We start from the raw sequence: 9621 nt of genomic DNA, 5'->3' as shown, positions 1-9621 counted from the left end.
CTTTGCCCAATGTAGCTATGTCACCGTTTGAATTGAAGCCTTACGCTCCCTGGATTATGAGATTCATCAGATCAAGGTCTTCAATCAACTATTAGGCTGACTGTCAAAATCATCGCAGCTACTTGCCGCCAATTGAAGTCCTCAAAAGGCCTATTTCCTCAGCTGATGAGAAGGGCAAGGCTGCTGTCATTCATGAAGGCACTCGTCCATTGGCTGTACAATTTCGCAAAGCTTCTTCTTATTCCACCAATGATGACTCTGCCACTCATGATACTGCCGCAAATGCTTGAAAGCAATATCCTCAAGCCACTGCTCCACGTGTAATGACTAATCGTGAGCTTCTCCTCAGCCTTCATCAGAAGGTCAATGGCAACCACAAGTGGGTTAAGCATCAGTTTGGTTCAATTCTTTAGAATATGACAATCACGCAAAACACTGTGAAGAAGAACCACTACTACTTGCATCAAATTTTTCACCGCACTTGGGCTGTACTATCTCACCTCTACGGTGATGAAGATCTCAAATAGATGGGCTTCCAACAGGACTTTGACTGGTCTCAGCCACCTTCGAAGAAATTGAAGAAGGTCAAAGTTCCTCACCCGGTCGCCAGTTCATATTCTTCATCCCGCAAGACGGATGAAGCTGAAGACTTGAATGACACCGCAGCAGGCCCTACTCCAACGGACGACCCCAACAAAGCTGGCGCTCCTCCATCGACTTCAAGATGATGTTCTTTAAGGGTGTTAGTCCTCATTTTTTGTCCCTTTTGGTCATTCGATGAAAAATGGGGACAAATTTGAGTTAGTCTTCCAGCAGGTCTATTACATGGGCGTTTTTTTTGTTAAGTTACAACTCTCGCTCTTCTAAAGTGTTTGTTGATCGAGTTGTAAACTTAAGTCCTATGGTGTTCTAATACTTTTGCTCTGTTTTCTGCATGCTATTTCCTCGGTTCATTAATGCACGCATGCTGAATTTCATCATACACCATATTTCATCTGCATTTCAAATTCTTCGTATCATATATTAAATGCGTGTATGAATTACAAGATATAGGGGGAGATCTCCATGATTCTACTCTACACTGTGCATTTTCTATTCAAAGCAAATTCCTCACATGTGCACATCTTCAGGGGGAGTTCTTCTATATCTTGCAATCAAATTCCTCAATATTAGTATTTACACTTCATATGTTTATCCCTGTTGAAAACTTAACCTATATTGTCATCATTCACCAAAAAGGGGGGGATTGTAAGTGCATCTAGTTCTCCTTAGTGATTTTGGTGTATTGAAGACTTATAGGTTAAGGGACTAATGTGTTTGTGAGTTATAACGCCCACGATGCGGCTATATCTCCCACGTGTCGAAGCACGACTTAGAGGCATAACCGCATTGTAAGCAATGTCGCAAGTGAGGTAATCTTCACACAACCCATGTAATACATAAGGGAAAGAGATACATAGTTGGCTTACAATCGCCACTTCACATAATACATGAATAAAACATTACATCATCCAGATACACTCAAGGTCTGACTACGGAACCAAAATAAAAGAAGACTACCCCAAATGCTACAAATCCCTGATCATCCCAACTGGGCTCCACTACTGATCAACTGGAAATGGAACAACATAATGAACATGATCTTCATCGATCTCCTCCTTGAGCTCGGTTGCGTCATCTGCACGATATCATCGGCACCTGCAAACTGGTTTCGGAAGTAACTGTGAGTCACGGGGACTCAGCAATCTCACACCCTCGCGATCAAGACTATTTAAGCTTATAGGAAGGGTAAAAGGTATAAGGTGGAGCTGCAGCAAGCGACTAGCATATTTGGTGGCTAACATACGCAAATGAGAGTGAGAAGAGAAGGCAAAAGCACAGTCGAGAATCTATGATCAAGAAGTGATCCTAGAACAACCTACGTCAAGCATAACTCCAACACCATGTTCACTTCCCGGATTCCGCCGGAAAGAGACCATCACGGCGACACACGCGGTTGATGCATTTTAAATAAGTTAAGGTTTCAGGTTTTCTACAACCGGACATTAACAAATTTCCATCTGCCCATAACCATGGGCACGGCTTTCGAAAGTTCAAACCCTGCAGGGGTGTCCCAACTTAGTGCATCACAAGCTCTCACGGTCAACGAAGGATATTCCTTCTCCCAAGACAATCCGATCAGACTCGGCATCCCGGTTACAAGAAATCCTCGACAATGGTAAAACAAGTCCAGCAACACCACCCGAATGTGCCGACAAATCCCGATAGGACCTGCACATATCTCGTTCTCAGGGCACACCGGATTGTCCAAACTTCCGGTAGGCCAGCCCAGAGTTGCCCCTGGTGGCCACCGGCGGCTGACAAGGTGGACCAACACTCAGAGGAGCACTGGCCCGGGGGTTTAAATAAAGATGACCCTTGAGCCGGCCGGCCCAAGAGAAAGAAAAGGCTAGGTGGCTGATAGAGGCAAAGGTGTCCCGATGTTTCGATGAGATGGTGGCTATCGTTTTCTGTGGGAGTCGACCTTGACGATCCGACTACGAACGTGCGAGACGTCGCGCCTTAGCAATCGCTAAACCAACTTCCGAGGGGTTATTGACCACGCCGGAGCACGATCAACCTGACCACGAGGGCCTGTTTCCTGCGAGCAAACGAAGAACAAGCAAGAAACTGAGATTGCAATCTAGATATTGCGAATATAAGATGAAAGCTTTATTGATCAAGGTGGGGTTCCGTGACGTCTTGGTCTGGTCGTCGGACACAAACGAAGTACGCGAAGTTGCAGCTATGGCGAACTTTTAATCTAAACAAAACCCGAAGTCTAAACGATGCCCTAAGGGCTGTATATATGGAGGAAGAGAGGGGAATTTCGTGGCCCTTGAGGGTGGGGTCCGAAACCAACCCTAACTCTTGTTTCCCCACACATACGAACTCTAAAAATAGCCTATACTTAAGTATTTCGAAATTACATGGGCCTGGCCCATTAATAAGGTGACGCAGCACCTAGAATAGCCTATGGTCAAATATTATGAAGTGGCATCTTGTATATTTCGTCCATGGCTTCATGCACTCCTTATGGCGGCTTCAAAGTCCTGAAATCATCACTTGTAACTCCGTTCTTGATCCCCTTGCGCATGCCATCAACTTCATGCGTGTTTTTGCTCCAATGTTCATCCTTCTCCAAGCTAGGCCCTTCATTTGAAAGCAAAACAAATGTATCCAATTTAGGCAGCATCATAATCTCATGAACATTAGAATCATTACCAAGAAACGAAAGTACCTGGTAATTTAATTGGCGTGCGCGAGCTCTAGTAATTGGTCCAGTATATGTAACAGTAGGGGCTGTGGGTGTAACAATGGTATTGATGTCCGCATCATCCTCCCCTTCTTGAAATGAAGTCATCCTCGACGGAAGCTCATCTTCCTCACCCAAATAAGGCTTCAAATCTGCAATATTAAAAGTGGGACTAACCCCAAAATCTGCAGGTAGCTCAAGTTTATATGCATTATCATTTATTTTCTCTAAAACCTTAAAAGGACCATCAGCACGTGGCATTAGCTTTGATTTGCGCAGATTAGGAAATCTATCTTTACGCAAATGTAACCAAACAAGATCTCCAGGTGCAAACACAACATGTTTTCTACCCTTATCTCCAGCAAGTTTATATTTAGCATTCATACGCTCAATGTTTTCCTTAGTTAACTCATGCATTTTTAAAATCAATTCAGAACGTTCTTTAGCATCAAAATTAACCTTCTCTGAAGATGGAAGAGGCAACAAATCAATAGGTGCACGAGGTAGGAAGCCATACACAATTTCAAAAGGGCACATCTTAGTAGTAGAATGCAATGAACGATTATAAGCAAATTCAATATGAGGCAAGCATTCTTCCCACATTTTCTTGTTATTCTTCAAAACAGCCCTAAGCATAGTAGACAATGTTCTATTGACTACTTCAGTTTGTCCATCAGTTTGGGGGTGACAAGTAGTACTAAAAAGCAGCTTAGTCCCCAACTTAGCCCATAAACATCTCCAAAAGTGGCTAAGAAATTTAGTATCACGATCTGAAACAATAGTATTTGGCACACCATGTAAGCGAATAATTTCACGGAAGAACAAATCAGCAACATTAACAGCATCATCGCTTTTATGACATGGTATAAAGTGTGCCATTTTCGAGAATCTATCCACGACAACAAATATGCTATCCCTCCCCTTCTTTGTTCTAGGTAAACCTAAAACAAAGTCCATAGATATATCCTCCCAAGGAACACTAGGTACAGGCAAAGGCATATATAAACCATGAGGATTGAGTCGTGACTTAGCTCTTTGACATGTAGTGCAGCGAGCAACAAAACGCTCAACATCCCGTCTCATCTTTGGCCAAAAGAAATGTGTAGCAAGTATATCCTCCGTCTTCTTGACGCCAAAGTGTCCCATTAATCCTCCTCCATGCGCCTCCTGCAACAACAAAAGACGAACGGAGCTAGCTGGAATGCATAGCTTGTTAGCACGAAACACAAATCCATCGTTAAGAACGAACTTGTTCCAAGTTCTCCCTTCCTTACAATTCTGCAATACATCTTTAAATTCAGCATCATTAACATATTGATCCTTGATGGTCTCCAAACCAAATATTTTAAAGTCAAGTTGTGAAAGCATAGTATAACGACAAGACAAGGCATCAGCAATAACATTTTCTTTACCCTTCTTGTGTTTAATCACATAAGGGAAAGTCTCAATGAATTCAACCCATTTAGCATGTCGACGGTTCAGTTTTGCTTGACTTTTAATGTGTTTCAAAGATTCATGATCAGAATGTATAACAAATTCCTTGGGCCATAAATAATGTTGCCATGTTTCTAAGGTCCGAACAAGAGCATATAATTCTTTATCATAAGTAGAATAGTTCAGACTAGGCCCACTCAATTTTTCAGAAAAGTATGCAACAGGTTTTCCATCTTGTAATAACACACCTCCTAATCCAATTCCACTAGCATCACATTCAAGCTCAAAAGTCTTATTGAAATTAGGAAGTTGGAGTAAAGGAGCATGTGTCAACTTATCTTTCAATACCGTGAAGGCTTCTTCCTGTGCGGTACCCCAAACAAAAGGTACATCCTTCTTTGTAAGCTCGTTGAGAGGTGCAGCAATGGTGCTGAAATCTCTCACAAAACGCCTATAGAAACCAGCGAGGCCAAGGAAACTCCTCACTTGTGTGACCGTTTTGGGCTGCGGCCAACTCTCAATAGCTTCAATCTTGGCTTTATCAACTTCAATTCCCTGTGGAGTAACAACATAGCCAAGAAAAGATACTCGGTCGGTGCAAAAGGTGCACTTTCCAAGGTTACCAAACAAACGTGCATCACGTAGAGCAATAAAAACAGCACGTAAATGTTCCAAATGTTCCTCCAAAGATTTGCTATAAATCAATATGTCATCAAAGTAAACTACCGCAAATCGTCCAATGAAAGCACGTAAAACTTCGTTCATTAACCTCATGAAAGTACTAGGTGCATTAGTTAACCCAAAAGGCATGACTAACCACTCATATAATCCAAACTTAGTTTTAAATGCTGTTTTCCATTCATCTCCCAATTTCATACGAATTTGATGGTAACCACTACGCAAATCAACTTTGGAGAATATTGTAGAGCCACTCAATTCATCAAGCATATCATCTAGCCTAGGAATAGGATGACGATAACGAATAGTAATATTATTAATGCCTCTACAATCAACGCACATACGCGACGTACCATCCTTTTTCGGCACTAAAATGATAGGAACAGCACAAGGACTAAGGGATTCGCGTATATAACCTTTGTCGAGCAGTTCTTGTACTTGACGCATAATCTCCTTCGTCTCCTCTGGATTGGTACGGTATGGTGCCCGGTTGGGTAATGATGCACCGGGAATTAAGTCAATTTGATGCTCAATCCCGCGAATAGGTGGTAATCCCGGTGGCACGTCTTGTGGAAAGACGTCGGCGAACTCCTGCAAAATGTTAGTGACAGCAGGAGGCAAAGAGGAAGGCACGTCCTCGAATGAAAATAATGCCTCTTTGCACACAAAAGCATAGCAAACAGATTTGCTAAAATCTAGATCATCAATATCAGATTTGGTGGCAAGTAAACATGCACTTTTCAATTTAATTTCAGAAACAACACTAGATTGTTTATTATTATTAGGCTGCATTTGTTGCTCAAATTCTTTTGCCACAATCTGATTTTCACTCTTAGTTTTCTCTTGTTTTGCTTTATTAGCTCTATTAATATCATCTTTCAAAATGGAATCAGGAGTCATAGGAAGCAAAGTAATATTTTTATCCTTATGAACAAGAGTATACTGATTGTTTCTACCATGGTGAATAGAATTTTTATCAAATTGCCATGGTCTACCAAGTAATAAGGAACATGCTTGCATCGGTACCACATCACAATCAACATAATCAGCATATGTAGAGATACTAAAATGCACACGAACAGTACGTGTTACCTTAACCTTGCCGCTGTTGTTGAACCATTGGATGTAGTAAGGATGTGGATGTGGTCTTGTGGTGAGAGATAGCTTCTCCACCATCTCGATGCTAGCCAAGTTGTTGCAACTCCCTCCATCTATGATCACGCGAACAGAACGTTCCTTCACAACTCCCTTTGTATGGAACAAATTATGCCTCTGATTTTGCTCAGCTTGTGTAACCTGCACACTCAAAACACGTTGAGCAACTAAACATTCATACCTGTCAGCATCTTCAGGAGCCATGTATTGCGTCTCATGATCAGAATCGTCTCCACCGTGTTCGTCATGTGTAATAACAGCCAAAGCCTCCTCATCATAGTCACTAGCGGACTCATACCCACCATCCTCAGTAACAATCATCACACGCTTAGATGGGCATTCTCTCGCATAATGACCTCCACCCTTGCAACGTCGACAAATAATATCATGTGTTTGCCCTGTTGATGCCATGGAAGAAGAAGAGCTCTTTGCAGGCCCAGAAGGTGTGCTCTTGGCAGATAGTGGTGATTGTGCCTGCTTTATTGTATCACGGTTGGAGGTGGCAGCCGACGGAGGCGCCGGTGAAGCAGAACGTGTGGAAGTAGATGATGCACGTGGTGTCCATGAAGAAGGTCGACCTGCAGAAAAGTTAGTCCGCGCCAATGCCTGTCGATCCTGCACTTCACGTTCAGCTTTACAAGCAAGATGGAATAAACGAGTGATATTACTATACTCCTTATACTCTAGAATCGTCTGAATCTCTCTATTTAATCCACCCATAAAACGTGCAAGCATAGCTTCATTCTCCTCAACAATACCACATCTAATCATGCCAGTTTGTAATTCCTGATAGTATTCTTCTACAGAATTTTTTCCCTGTCTTAAGCGCTGCAATTTTTGAAGTAATTCACGTTGATAATATGGTGGAACCCAACGAGTACGCATAGCAGTTTTCAAAGCAGCCCAAGTAGCAGGAATGGGATGTAATCTACAATGCTCAGACCACCAAACACATGCAAAACTAGTGAATGCACAAACAGCAGCAGGAACACGTCTCTCCTCGGGATATTGTAAACATGTAAATCGTTGTTCAGTTTCTAACTCCCAAGTAAGATATATATCAGGAACATATCTACCCTCAAATGGTGGAATATTCAATTTTAGTTTAGGGAGATGGTCATGATCTCGTACCTGAGGGTGAGCCCTACCATTGCCATTATTTGCATGTGGACGACCTGATGGTTGCTGTGCTGGTGGTGGCACGTAGTTCTGATTTTGATCAACCTCATCCTCGTAATCGCCAGCAAAATCATCCTCCTCCGCATCAGCAGCAGGAGCCACAGAAGTAGCAACAGCAGCACCAACAGTTTGGCCAGGTGCAAGAGGGAGACGGCTCGCTCGGCGGAGGGCTGTTTCACGATGTGTAGGTAGTCATCGTTGTTGTTGTTGTAGAGGTGCGTTAGGTGCAGCCGGTGGTGGTGGTGGAAGACGCGCGAGCAATTCATTAAACCTGTTATCGAGCTTTGTTTCGAACGTCTTCTCCATGTCATCTATCTTCTTCAAATCTGTTTAGCACATCCTGCACCTGTCCATTCATCATTTGCTGAAATTTATCATGCAACTCCTGATTCGTCATGTTCTCCCAGTCAGTCTCGTCGGCTTGTGATCCTGCCATGGTTAGCAACAATAGAAAACACACAAGAATATGATCCTACAGAATACTAACAAGAGGTGGTGGTGGCGGGTGTCACAAATCCGTCAAGCAAATCTCAAATTCTTACCAGTTCTTACCCAGCAGCAGGCGGTGATCGGCAACCGTTGTAGTCAAAACTCTCAAAAGCTTGGATAGAGCGATTGCCAGGGAGAGTCAAACGCACGACGTAGAGGTATGTGGAGCTGGGAAGGCTTATAGTATGGTAGCAAAAAGGGTCAGCAATAATCAATTCAGAGATGCAAAGTTGAATAAACGCTCAACGACGGTACTGTGCTGGTCCTAGGCTAGACCGTGCTAGAGACGCGAGCCTAGAACACTAACAAAATCACGGCGCTGCACGTAAATAAGGGAAAAGCACACTCTGGAACTTTTTTTTTCGCTTGTTTTTTTTTGCGCTCCTCTTTTTTTTTGCGAAAAATTACTATAATGGCGAGTGTCTCAAAACTCTTCCCTCGTCAAACTGATAGGATGGGCACAAAAAAAAAATTTCACTTTTTTTTTCGGAAATCAGGGCAGCGACGACGAAAAAGTGCGACAAAAAATCACTATGATGGCACGTGGCTCAAAAGACTCAGAAAAGCCTAAAAATAGGATAGGGAAAAAATATTTTTGCCCGTGAAAATTTTGGCCTAAAAACTGCCCGGGGGTCTCCAGACTCTTTTTTTTTCCGAGACCTACGCAGGCAAGGAAAAACGAATCGGAATTTAGATTGATCTCAAGAACAAACCTAATATGAGAAGAACTCGGATTGGTGGTGGATATATGGTTGTGGTATATGGCAGCGGTGGTGGTATATGGTAGCGGTGGTGGTATATGGATACAGATTGGTGGTGGTATATGGATACGGATTGGTGGTGGTATATGGATATGGATTCAGAGCGGTGGCGGATAAGAAAAAGTGGTAGATGGGCGATGATGATGGTGCGGCGGCGGCGTGACAACTTATGACCAGAACTCGAAACTCTAAAAGACTAGACTCTAAGACCAGCAACTTGACACGACGATGCAACCGCAAATTCAACAAAGCAAAAACCCTAAAAAGATTATGCAAAGGCTCAGATTGGTTCGGATATGATGAACTAACCCTAATTTTTTTTTTGTGGCTTTTTCGTGGACTGTAGGTATGAAGAACAGACTCGATCTAATCTACGAAAAACTGTAAAATCTCACCGAGCAACCTGGAAATCTGATACCACTTGATAGAGGCAAAGGTGTCCCGATGTTTCGATGAGATGGTGGCTATCGTTTTCTGTGGGAGTCGACCTTGACGATCTGACTACGAACGTGCGAGACGTCGCGCCTTAGCAATCGCTAAACCAACTTCCGAGGGGTTATTGACCACGCCGGAGCACGATCAACCTGACCACGAGGGCCTGTTTCCTGCGAGCAAACGAAGAACAAGCAA

Source organism: Triticum urartu, chromosome 3A (assembly GCF_056163025.1).
Source record: "Triticum urartu cultivar PI428250 chromosome 3A, HENAU_Tu73, whole genome shotgun sequence".
NCBI lineage: Eukaryota > Viridiplantae > Streptophyta > Magnoliopsida > Poales > Poaceae > Triticum > Triticum urartu.
Note: the sequence above shows the minus strand (reverse complement) of the source record.